We start from the raw sequence: 12,776 nt of genomic DNA on the forward strand, positions 1-12,776 counted from the left end.
CTTCGCCCTATTTTATATTAGCGTAGGCTCTGGACTACACCGCAGCTCTCCCTTTATGCCGAAGGGTTCATTGATGTCATAAAATCCGATGGCTTCCACAAGATTAGCTGGCTAAGTGATCTCAGAAATAGACTGGTTGCATTAGGCATGTAAATGTTGTGGGAAAATCCTGTGGTAGCTTCGTTCCCATCTAAAAGTGTTTTAAAGGAGAAGTGCTGGGAACTGGCGGCCTATCGCATCTGGAGTGGCACGGATTCTTCCACTATGGCGGGGGCTATTTTAGGGGCAAAGCTTACCCCCAGGTTAGAACCATACTGGGACGCTAATCCCAAACCTGGTGATATTTTCAGCTTAGAGCTGGATCTCTACCTCTTAAGTCAATGACCTCTAGGTGGGCTGGCGCAAGTAGTAATATCTGCCCTGCTTGTGAGAGTCCAAAGGAAACCATTGCTCATCTTTTGTTTGTTTGCCCTGTATATGCAATCCTAAGGCGTGTTTGGCTTACCCCAATGTGCAAATTACTTAGCACAAACAGAGGCGCTGCAGCGGAAAGGCTCATATGCACCAGCACTTTGCCATCCATTTCAAAAGCGGTTGCCAAATACTTGGGATGGGTGTGGGTGTTAAGACAGCCCCAAGGCTGTGATAACTGACTACTTGTTTGTTTCTCTGAATGAAAATTGGGATTCGCCTAGTCTGACAATGCAGCAAGTCTGACCAGAATCTGTTTTAATAGTCTTTATTTTATATGTAATGAGTTTTATCTTATTCTAGTTGTCGAGATGAATTTTTACTTCTTCCATTTGCTCAGATTTTGCTATTTAACATAAATCACTGTATGTATGTAAATATCAATTTAGTATTTTGTAAATTTGAATACATTGTGGAGGTTTTATTCTCTTGCTTTTATGAGTACATCTCGAATAAAACTATTATGAAGTGATTACATACAGCGGAATAAAAATGAATCTTGCATCACAACAATTATACATCAGCCTTGTTAAGAGCTCTGCAAATCAGATATGCATTAAATAACAAATTATGGCATACAAACTAATGACCCAGTTCTTGTGTCACTGCTTAGTCATTGACTAGGTTGTTCTGCAAAGGATGTACGTAGTCTCTATGTACAATGGGTGCGTCAAGGGTTCGGGTGTGATGTCCATCTCAATAAACTGTAACTAACAACCAAAACACGAAAGAAAAATCACCATTTTGAGCCTATAAAGATCACGTGATATGACCGGTAAGAGGGTATATGTGGACCAATGCATTGTAAAATCAGAAGAAACAATAGTGAAGTTCTGTGATAGTTTTTTTTCTGAACTACTATAACACACATTTGAATAAAACCTCGCCCTACGTGGAATCGCCCCAGTCAGAGCAGGTTCCCTCTCGATAAAGGTCTACCACACCTATCATACCTCATTTTCACACATACAGATACATATTCCTATCTCAATTTGGCTTTTGAAGATGTCTCAACAGAAAACCTCAGCAGACAATTACAATACAGTGTCTTCTACACTTTTTAATCTCATCCTGTGATCTTAGGCCATGTCGAACATGTTAACAACTTCAACTTCACATTAAACATCCCATTCACACAACATTCTAAATACCTCTGCCAAACACCACACAACTGTTATTACACTGCAAGCTAAGCATAAGTTGTACTCACGCAACGCTATTAATACTCACTCTACTGTTACCACTCCACCACAAACCACTGGAACTCTGCCGATCCTCTGAACTGAAGCATGGGCACTGGAACTGGAACCTTAACGTTTCTCAATTAAAGTCTCCTGACTTCCTATCTCAGGACCTAACAATTCTTTGTTGCTACCATATGCTAACACATCGAATTTGTGCTCCTTCTTCCTGCTCCTTGTAATGGACGTTTGTGGGTACCTCAGAAATAAAGGTAGTTAGGATTAATTAAAAATTCATAATTAAGGTGTAACCCATTTGGCCACACAGTAAAACTCTAAGTTGGAAGATGGGCTTATGTATGGATTTATTACAAATTCCAAGCCAAGCTGATATAAATCAGTCTCAGAAACATAGTATAAAAATACAGAATCACTAATGGATATCCAAAACATCGGCAATTTATCATCAATCATTGAAAGCAAATGAGGAATTTTATAGTCCCAATACAAAAAAATGAGAAACAAAGTCTGGTGAGTAGTTGATATGTTTTGGTCCTTCTGCCTATACATGAGTTTGTCAAAGAAATCTTTAAGCCCTATTCTAAACTGGAGATCAGGGAACCCTATTTATGTCAGGGAAACAAGAAAGTTGTCAGCATAGCAGAAAGTCTGTAGAAGTTCTCTAAAGGTAAAAATATTGTATAGCATGAATCCGCACAACAGAAATGTCGCATAGAGGTCTGCACCTCTCAAGGCATAAAGGGAATCTGAATAAAGCTGAAGTTTGTTCATCAGTTATACCTACATCAGAACCTACAAGAATCCCATGTCACATGTCTCATTATTTTCCATTGCCAAACATTAAGGGGCTGATTATGATGGTGGTTGGATGAGAGTCCGACCGCCATCACTGGGGGAACTGTACCAGCTGACAGGTAGTCGATGGTCCAGCCCGGCCAAATTACGATCCGACCACCGTGGAGGCGGCCAGAAACAAGCCTCCTAGCATTGAGGTGGTGCTGCAACCCAGAAAAGGTCCGCAACACAAGCTCCAATGACAAAAGGCATGTCTGTAAACATCCCTGCCCCCCCCCCATAGAAAGCAGGGACGTTTATGGGACATCACAGGTGCCCCCAGGGTCCAGAGTGGAGAGACAGAGAGGACATGGGCCCTCCTAGGGGCCCCAAAAAAGCCTTTCCACCAGCCTTTTCATGTCAGAAGAACCAACGTGAAAGGGCTGACGGAAGGGTGGATCATGATCCCCACAGCATTTGCAGGGAAGGCACCACCTACATTGTGGGGAATAGGATCAAACTGACCACCTGATGGTCTCCTTGAGCCAGTTTAAACCTGTTGGTCATCCTAATGCGGCTGTCTGACTGTGGTTGTAGATGTTAGTGGACCGACACTGACAGTACGTCGGTGTCTGTCCCACCGACATCGTAATCGGCCCGTAAAACTTGGCAACTACACTCGGGATTTCTTTCCTTTGGTCCACGCATTAGAACGTCCTTGAATTTCTCCCGTCTCCCAATTCCGTACAAACAGTAGTCCTCCCTTTGTTTGTCAAGGCTTCTCATCCTTGCCTAAAGTACTCCTTTCGAACCTCACTAACTTTTTTACAGAATATGCTTTACCTATTCTTTAGATCAGATGACTGCACCTGCAGAGGAGAGAAAAACATTACATCCAAAACAAATGTTCACGTTGAAGCTTAAACATTACGAAATCCAAATGCTTAAGGGCTTTGGTCAAGTAAGTGTGGAAAGCATTTCAGTACATGTCTAAAGGCATGATTACAGATACATATACATATGTGGTTACAATTTAGATATAGAGAACTTTGCAACTGGATACATTTTCAGATATAAAATAAATGCAAAGTTATTGAAATGAGTATAAGAATTAACAATATTATTCAAACCACACAATTGCAGTTATATTTGACAACTGCAATTAATTTTTACTGTACAGACTCATATAAATGTTGAGATTACACAGTAAATGCACTTTCTGTAACTGTTAAAGTGCACTGTATTACATTAATGTTAAATCACATGAATACATCAGTCCATACGTAAACATAAATGTGGCATAATCAAACAGGATATGGTGGGGCCAAAATTACGCTGCTCCATAGATGAGCATCACTTACTAACTATGGGGCCGATTTACAAGCCCCATGTGCCACCAGTATGTCACTTTTTGTGACGTACTGGTGGCGTACTTTACTGCTCCATATTTATAAGGACAGGAAAAGTACCCTGCATGGCTTTTCCTGTCCTTGTAGTTATGACCCCTTTACACGCAGCACTTTGCCGGGAAGGGCGTCCCATGGGTGTTGCTGTGGGTGTTCCCACGCAACACCCATGGAACAAGACACATTTCCAGAATTACGAGGAAACGTAAATCTGGAAATGCGTCTGAATGCTATGCCTCCCCATGGGTGGCGTAGCAAGGCGCAAGGAGGAGAAATGTTTTCATTTCTCCTCGTTTTTTCCTCTTTCAATGTGTGCTGCATTCTACAGCATGCATTGAAAGAGGAAAATGCCTGTAGTGATTGTTTTTGTGCAGGAAGGTGCCTCTTCCTGCACAAAAACAATCTCCCCATGACACAGGCATCCTTGCACTATGGTGCAAGGGTACCTGCGCATGGCATCTGTTTGCGTGCCAATGCAGGGGAGAGCACATGACTGTGACATATTATTGTAATAATCGCATTCCTGTGCTTTAGAAGTGTTGCAGTGTGGCACAGTCAAAGGGCTTGCGTTGCCGCGCTGCGGCACTTCCAAGTAAATCTGCCCCTATGTGTTGAGACTTCTGCCTATGATGCAGTTGTAGTGAGCAATGGGAAATGGGGCATTGGTGAGGCTTTTTGAAAAAGGCTTTCTGTAATTGTCATACCTACTGTGTTTTATAGGGAAGATGACTTGCTATGCCACATTGAGGGCATGCTTGACAGAACACAATGGCTTGCAGTTTGGTGTTAGAAGGGACTTGTGGCTGATAACTCAGAAAGTCTAAACTTTTTTTCCAGTACCAGTTCAATCTATGACTCACATTGAATAGACTTCAACTCCACGCCAAATTCTTCTCCTAGGCGACAGATCTTTGCCACCATTTTTTAATGGAAGCTAGATCAAATCATATCAATCGACATCACATTTTTCAGCTCCTAAGTACAGACAGTAATAAGAGTTTTTAGATTGGTTTTGAAAACCTTTATTCTCATAAAGAGATTATTAATTTTTTTTTTCATTATATTCAATTAGTAAGTCAAATCCGTTGACAGAAATTTATCAAGAAAATATGGTTAGACTCAATAATAATTCAAAATGACAAGCGTGTTCCATAAAGGAATACATCTATAGTCTAAATAAAGGTCCAAATAAAAAGCTAATAGAACTCATAAAGAACTCAGGAAAAGAATAAGATCAAAGGAGCATAAAGTTCAAAATCAAATTAAGAAACTCAGCTGAGTGTTAATATCCAAAAAGCATCAGCATACAGTTGCAGTAGCAATCTGTACAAATAAAGCCTCAACAGGGAAATATGGAGAACAGATGCAGCAGTAGCTACAACCGTCAAGGACCTAAAGGGTGGTTAAAAGTCTTCCATAGACTCTAGGAGCACCTCTTCAGAAAGAATTCTCTGCCTAAGCATATTCTCTAGCAAGAATCACACACTAACATAAAAGCTAAGAACATGTAAATGACATTGTTGAAGGTTAAATCACTCCCATCTTTCGATGGTGAGCAGTCTTCTTTCTTCCTTTCCCACGGAAAGCACATGAAGTTATCAGTCTACTATCAAATATGTAACAGAAATCACTAAACATTTGTGTTTCTGGAAGTGTTATCCTTGGCTCCCAGGGAAGTTTAATCAGAGTCTGGTCTACCATATATTCAATGTTTCACTGCATGACAATGAACTATAATAAAGACAGAAGCATTTACTTGCAGATTTCTAGTTAGGTAATGTTTTTTGTATTACATGTAAGTGAGAGTTATTGTTAAAATATGCAATTCTCTATTCAGTATTATATGAACACGTGATAGATAGGAAGTTCAAGCTTGGTGCAAACGAGAACATGTAGCTTAAGGAATATAATACATTTTAGAAAAACAGAACATTTTACAGTTATGAGGAGGATTCTGAGCAAATCACATTAAGGTCAAGCTATCAAATACATTTGTTCCTAGCTCAGCAACTTCTAATGTTTTCATTTGTGAAATAGAAATACAATCGCGGCCTACCAGTGAATATTACTGCCTAATGCTTTCTGCACATTTTGACTATGTGTCATTTTACAGTGTTGTCGTAAATTGACAGCAATGGGTTATCATTTAGCTGAAGCCGTCCTGTATTTAGAAGTTATCTTATCCGCTTTGTGAAAGCCATTTTGTATTTCTGGCAGCCATTTTGTTTGCCATGTGCTCGCATGTGTTCTGTCTTCCCTCAGTGTTTACTGCTCTTGAAATCTGCCTAGAGACAAACTATATTCAGCATCTTCCACTTCGCACATGCCCAGAAGGGTCTAGCTAGTAGAACACACCCGCTTCTCCAATATAACTGTTAGGCTATTTTTGCTGCTGTATGGAGAAGCAACTCTCCTCCCACTTTGTTGAGCAAGTAGATCTTGTATGCCCAACTTAGTCATTTTGCATGCTTACATGAGCCAGGACTGCCCCTTGCATTTATGCTTACTATGTAACCCTAAGCATATATAAAGCCCCAGTTTTCTGTACTCCTCAGACTGCCTCATTCAGTTGCTAAGGCTTCTGTGTGACGTAGTCTCACTCATTTCAGTTTAATAAAAATGTACTTTTATATTTCAGCTTCTGTGCCAATTTTTTTTTGTTGGTTTAAAAAGGACCAAGTATCAGTGGGACCCATAGGAAGGTTTCTTGACTTCTTCAGTTGGCGCTCCAACGTGGACTTCATCAGAGAAGTGGCTATGTGAGGGAGTGATCTTGTCAAGAGACAGAAATCTACTGAGGAGGACAGGACAGGATTCTATTAAGGAGGTACTATGTGTACAGAGATTCTGAGGATTCTCTGTCTCTGCAGCCCAGTGTATTTCTGATCTTCCTGATTTTGATCCTCCACATGATGTCACCCCTGACTGAGACCTTTTTTGGCATGAGTATTAAAAAAAAACAACAACCGTTAGGTCATTCAAAACTTGGCAGTAGGAACCTGGACACCATTTGATTGGTAAGAGCCGTTTTATGGCACTTGTTGTGAGTTTGAAGCCTTGGATTGGTAAGGTAGTTTAGAAACGCTTACTGCGGCATTTGTATATGGAATTGGCCAAATATTGAACTCGTCCTATGAATATGTAAATATGTGTTGCAATACATATAGGCAGGTAATGATGAGATTTTTCTCTACTTCTAAGAATATTTGAACGGCTTAACGTACGAAGAGTACTTTCAGAGCTACTTTAATTATAATACTGCATATTTTGCACTATTTTTGGCATGCCTGTTTCAAGCACACATCGAAGAATGTGTTGCTTTTTGGAGGTACCATAGTTAGATGTGAATTAAATTAGCCGGCTCCCTTGAGGGAATACCTAAATAGGTTTAGGTATAAAAACATATTTCTTCCTTGGTGATTCTGTCTCCCCAGGGAATTAAAATATGGAGGACATAATACAAACAAGGATCCTTTTTTCTGCACAATTTTAGGAATGGAGATATGCAGAGGGATTTTTTGGTGTTCTGCCAGACAAAGCTAGTGAATTGAGTGTATTTTGGCTTCTTGGAAATAAAACAGTCTGTTGGGCTGTTTTTGCAGTCTTTTGGAATACTATTGAGAAGCGCTTCTTGTAAATAGGACTTACAACTAGTATTTACAAATGGTTTGGTTTCAGTACAGTCTGTGGTCTGTCCTTTGTTTCTGTCTTAGCTGTTGCTCTGTGGGTTAAATGTGTGTTCAAATGTCTATGTGGTTTGTGGCTTTCCCATTAGTGCAACTTCTGTAAGTAAATAGCGATTGTGCTATTTATGAAATAATGGCTATTATGCGCCTATATTATGTGTCCTGAGTGTTTGACCCCTTCTGTATATTTCTAAAATAAGCTCAATGAGCGTGTTTGTGTTTTTCTTGTTATCAGTCTGTTATGCAAAATGTCATTTAATTAATATTAAATGAAAATTAAATAAACATCCAGAAATGAACCATATGATATGCTAAAATAGCTATATGTTACTATTTAATTTATAGAGTAAGCAATTATGCACATGTACAAACTGCTAAATGCTTAAAAGATAAAATTAGAATTCACATTCAATAGGAATAAAAAAGGCCTCAAAAACGAAATTGTGTGTTTTGTAATAAATAAACAATTATAAAGCGTTTTTTCTTAGATACATTGTATTAGATATTAACAGGCCAACACTTCATCTGAAGTACATTTTTGCTGAACTGAAACGCATATTATAGAACACGCATTCAAAGGCCTCAGTTTTAAATAGACAGTCACCGTGCTTCCATTTCAAACAATAAAAAAAGCTTAGTAGCACCTGTTGTTTTGATTGTAGGCCAAGGAGAGACAGGAATGTTAACTCAGCCAGGATTTTGTCAGTTAAAACACGGTGTGAAACCCTGCATTTCAGACTGCTGTTTTTAAAATGTTACAAAAATCAGGTTCATTATTTTGTATAACAGGAAAACATTTCAAGTGAGGAATTCCTTTCATAAAGTTTTTTTATAAGCATATTCTTGGTTCTGTTGCTAAATATTGACTCTCCTTTTTTAAAAAGTGGCGCAAAAATTTAGGCAAGAGATGCAGCTTGCTTTTCCTATGAGGAATTATCAAAATAATTGGTTTTAATTTCAAATTCGTTTTTTAATATTTATAAAGCCTAATACTCATACTATGACCTCCTAGCATTAAAATTTAATTTAAGTTGTGTTATATCACATAATGAGGATATTTGCATATGAACTATCACTCTGTGCAGGTGTAAAAAACTCATTTTTCCAAGGATTTACATGAGATATGTCTAATGTCCAATCTCTGCAATTCTTAGAGAACATTCTGAGGATGATTAATATGTAAAAAATTATAGGATCTCCATTTTTAAGTGCCCCAAATATCAAAGTCGAAATTGGGTACATTTCACTATTTAAACAGCATTTTATTCCATTTACAGTAGCTTTTAAAGTGCATTAGGCTTCAGTAAATGCATACATGTAGGTAAAATACAAGTAGCTGACTTCTATATTATTAGACAAGTATATTGCACACTGCCTACAATTGCAAATAAATATAAAAACAAGCAGAAGCTATTCTTTTAACTACAAACAGGAGGATAAGTGATTGCCAGCTTTCTGTCTCTAGGCGAATTGGGACAGCCGCATGAACACCCTTGAATACAGAATATGATAGCCGGGAAGAGTTAAATGTCAGCTCTATATTTAGAAGCTTGGCAGGGCTCCCAGAGAAGGTCTGCATTGACATTTCGACACATTTTTTGTTGGAAAAGCAGGTTTTTATGCTCTCATATGAATATACCACAATACAATTGCATATGTGAGCTTTGCCTTATTTATACAGCACTAATGCTTAAAAGCTGAGGCAATGAAATTTAGTTTGACTCATTTTTTTTTTAGCCCTCTCAAAAGTGCTATGTACCTTCTATAACTTTGTTACTGGCTAGTTGCTACAAATAGGGGTAGATAGTATTGACAGAAGTGAAACCTGTTTCCTAATGTCAAAATGGGGGAAGGAGGCTACGTCCTCTACAAATTAAGGCTAAACAATATGTATGTTGCTCTCTCCTTTTCTCAATTCTTTTTTAGCCTGTCTAAACTGTCTGTGAAATAGCAATGAGACATTTAATTAGCTATTCAGTAATACTGTTTTAAACATTGTTAGCATTAATAAAATGAATAAAAATATATAGGTTTTATTACTGCCGATCCTGTTTGATGAAATTATGACAGGATAAGTAGTCTAGATTGTTGTTCCCTTATTTGACCTTTAAGGTGAGCTAGATGTGGGTGGTATTTGCTCTAAAATTCTTAGGTGAGAACACCATTATAGTATGATATTCCATGCTACATAGGTTTGCAAGGGCATTGCTAGTTCTTTATTAGCTAGTCCGTGTAAATAAACTGACAGTCCTTGTTAGAGCTGATGTTGCATAGTTTGGATCATGAAAAGTAGAACATAGGGAAGATGCCGATGTGATCCTTAGCAAACATATTTTGAAGAAAATGTTGTTTTATAGATAAGAGCCCCTGTGAAAGTAGCAGTTTTAGATTTTCCTGCTGCTCCTATACCATGAGAGCATGGTCCTAATCGTACAATGTAGGTATGTATGTGCTTTTATTAAGAAGAATCATTTTAGAAGTATCTGCAGTCCTGTACAAGTAATATAACATTGATGAGTAAAAGTTTAGAACATTTCCCTTTTTTTAAAGAGTTTTCAGCAGATAGGCTTTCCATTTAGCTATCTACCCTTAAATGGCAGAGGATATTGCTCTCACATTGAAGTTAGTGAGGATAATGAAGAGTACCCAATTGGAGAGACTAGAAGTACTGCCTTTGCCTTTGAGAGTGACAGTGCATTCTAGACCAGAGTTGTCCCATGGCTTCTGGCTACTCCTTTGAAGATTGCAGGCCATCTGCCTGCAGTCCCATTGTTAAATACAATTAATTGTTTTTGTACTATATTGAAGGAAACTAACAGCTGTGTCAGGTTCTTATATCACCAGGTTCTGCAAGATCTTCAAGAATAAAACGAAGAGCCATAATAACCTGCAGAACGATGATTAAGATGAGTCCTAACTCCCATCAGTGACAGCTACAGATGAAGGGCAGACGTCTTGGACCTACAGTCCCAGCACCCAGAAAGTAGCAAGGCTGGACAGCAATCGCCAGAGCACCATCAATGGCATCTCCAAAGCATCGCGCTTGCTCCATCAGATGGCTTTGGACATCAGACAAGAAGGAGGAGCTGGTTCCCTGTTTGCCACAGCACCAGAGTTTCAGTGCAAAAGAGCGAAAGAGAAGGATCCATGTTGTTGTTGACAGGGCTGGTTTGAGGCTTTACTTTTCTACCTGTCATGTGCTGGTAACCTCTGACAGCGCGTGGTCCCTTGAGCCGCTTGGCCTGAGTTTTGGCCCCCCCCCCCCCTTTTCTTCGCTCCAACGGAAGGGCAGTGCACCGGAGGATCCAAGATTGGCAAAAGGCATAAATTGTGGTACCCATGCTGAAAGGAAAAATAAAATGAAAGAGCAGCCTGAGTGTCCTCTGACACTGAATAACGAGTTTTGGAGCCTGAGAATGTAGCTGAACATGAAATGTTATTGCTTTTTATGTTTAAGCAGTACCCGGGTCTGCACGAGATGATCTGTGCCCACGACCAATGAAGAGCACAATATCTGTAGTGCCTGCCGCAGAGGAGAGACACTTGTGCACTGCATTGAGAAATTGAGACTTTCGAGTGAGCTGTGAGTGTCTGCCAGGAGGGCACTCCAACAGATACTGAGAAGCACTATTTTCATGGGAGGCCTGAATCAAGAGGCCCAACGCGGAAGAAGACAACGGAAGCAGATTTGATGGACAATAGAAGCCTACAAAAGAGGCTTAGAACAGACTTTGGCATAGCTGCACAAGTGATTCCAGTGCAATTGTATAAAGTGGGTGTTAGATACGTTCCCATTTGACTGAATTGCCATGGAAGAGGAATAGCCTCTAGTGGCTCCGCTCCTAGCATCCAACATGGTCCACCAGAAGTGAATTTGTGTGACTGTTCTTACTGTTCTGCTGGCATCGTTTTAAAGTAGTGTTCTGTCTGTACTCTGATAAAGGGTATTCCCATTTCACCTGAGAGCATTGATAAGGATTGCCACTGTCTCACCTGAGTGTATAATAGTCACTGAAATGCATAGGAGCCGTGAAATGTTTACTGGATGATTTTAGGATTTGCTTTTGCTTAGGACTAGAAAAAATGATAATTTTATTTATAATAGTGGTCATTACTTTCTCCTGCTATTTGAATGTTAATTATGACCCGATGCTTTGTTCTCTTTGTATTCCTGCTTATCGCTCACACACACCCTTAATGAAATGTTTAGAATGGAAAATGCCTACCTAGCAATGAATTAGGAAATTGATAAAATTATGAAAATTAATGTGTAAATATTTTTTATGTTCCTACTAGATCATAGGAATGTCTTCAGCTAATGCTAAAACGGTCATCTGTCGTAAATTGACAGCAATGGGTTAGCATTTAGCTGAAGCCATCCTGTATTTAGAAGTTATCTTATCCGCTTTGTGAAAGCCATTTTGTATTCCTGGCAGCCATTTTGTTTGCCATGTGCTCGCCATGTGCTCTGTCCTCCCTCAACGTTACCTGCTCTTGAAATCTGCCTAGAGACAAACTATATTCAGCATCTTCCACTTCGCATTTGCCCAGAAGAGCCTAGCTAGTAGAATGCACCTGCTTCTCCAGTATAACTGTCAGGCTATTTTTCCTGCTGTATGTAGAAGTAACTCTCCTCCCACTTTGTTGATCAAGTAGATCTTGTATGTCCAACTCAGTCATTTTGCATGCTTACATGAGCCAGGACTGCCCCTTGCATTTATGCTTACTATGTAACCCTAAGCATATATAAAGGCCCAGTTTTATGTACTCCTCAGCCTGACTTATTCAGCTACTAAGGCTTCTGTGTGACGTAGTCTCACTCATTTGAGTTTAATAAAAATGCACTTTTATATTTCAGCTTCTGTGCCAATTTCTTCTTTGTTGGTTTAAAAAGGACCAAGTATCAGTGGGACCCCTAGGAAGGTTTCTTGATTTCTTCGGTGTGTTTTCACATTAACATCTAAGGGAAAAAATCAGTTTTGTTAATTAATTTAAACTTACATTTTCAGCTTTGTCAATTCACCCATCTGAAGGTTATATGAAACATCACACTAGTTTTATTTTACAAGTGAGTTGTTTAGAGAGCACTTTCATCATTTATTCAATCTTGCCTTTTTTTTCTGTCCTTGAAATTTCAATGATTTGATGTAATCATCATTTATCGTGGACCCAGGCTTTTGATGCTGTAGACTAACGACCATGGTACATAAACCAGGCCCTTAATAAGTAGGGCGAGA

The sequence above is a fragment of the Lissotriton vulgaris genome, chromosome 2_2 (assembly GCF_964263255.1).
Source record: "Lissotriton vulgaris chromosome 2_2, aLisVul1.2, whole genome shotgun sequence".
NCBI classification, from domain to species: Eukaryota; Metazoa; Chordata; class Amphibia; order Caudata; family Salamandridae; genus Lissotriton; species Lissotriton vulgaris.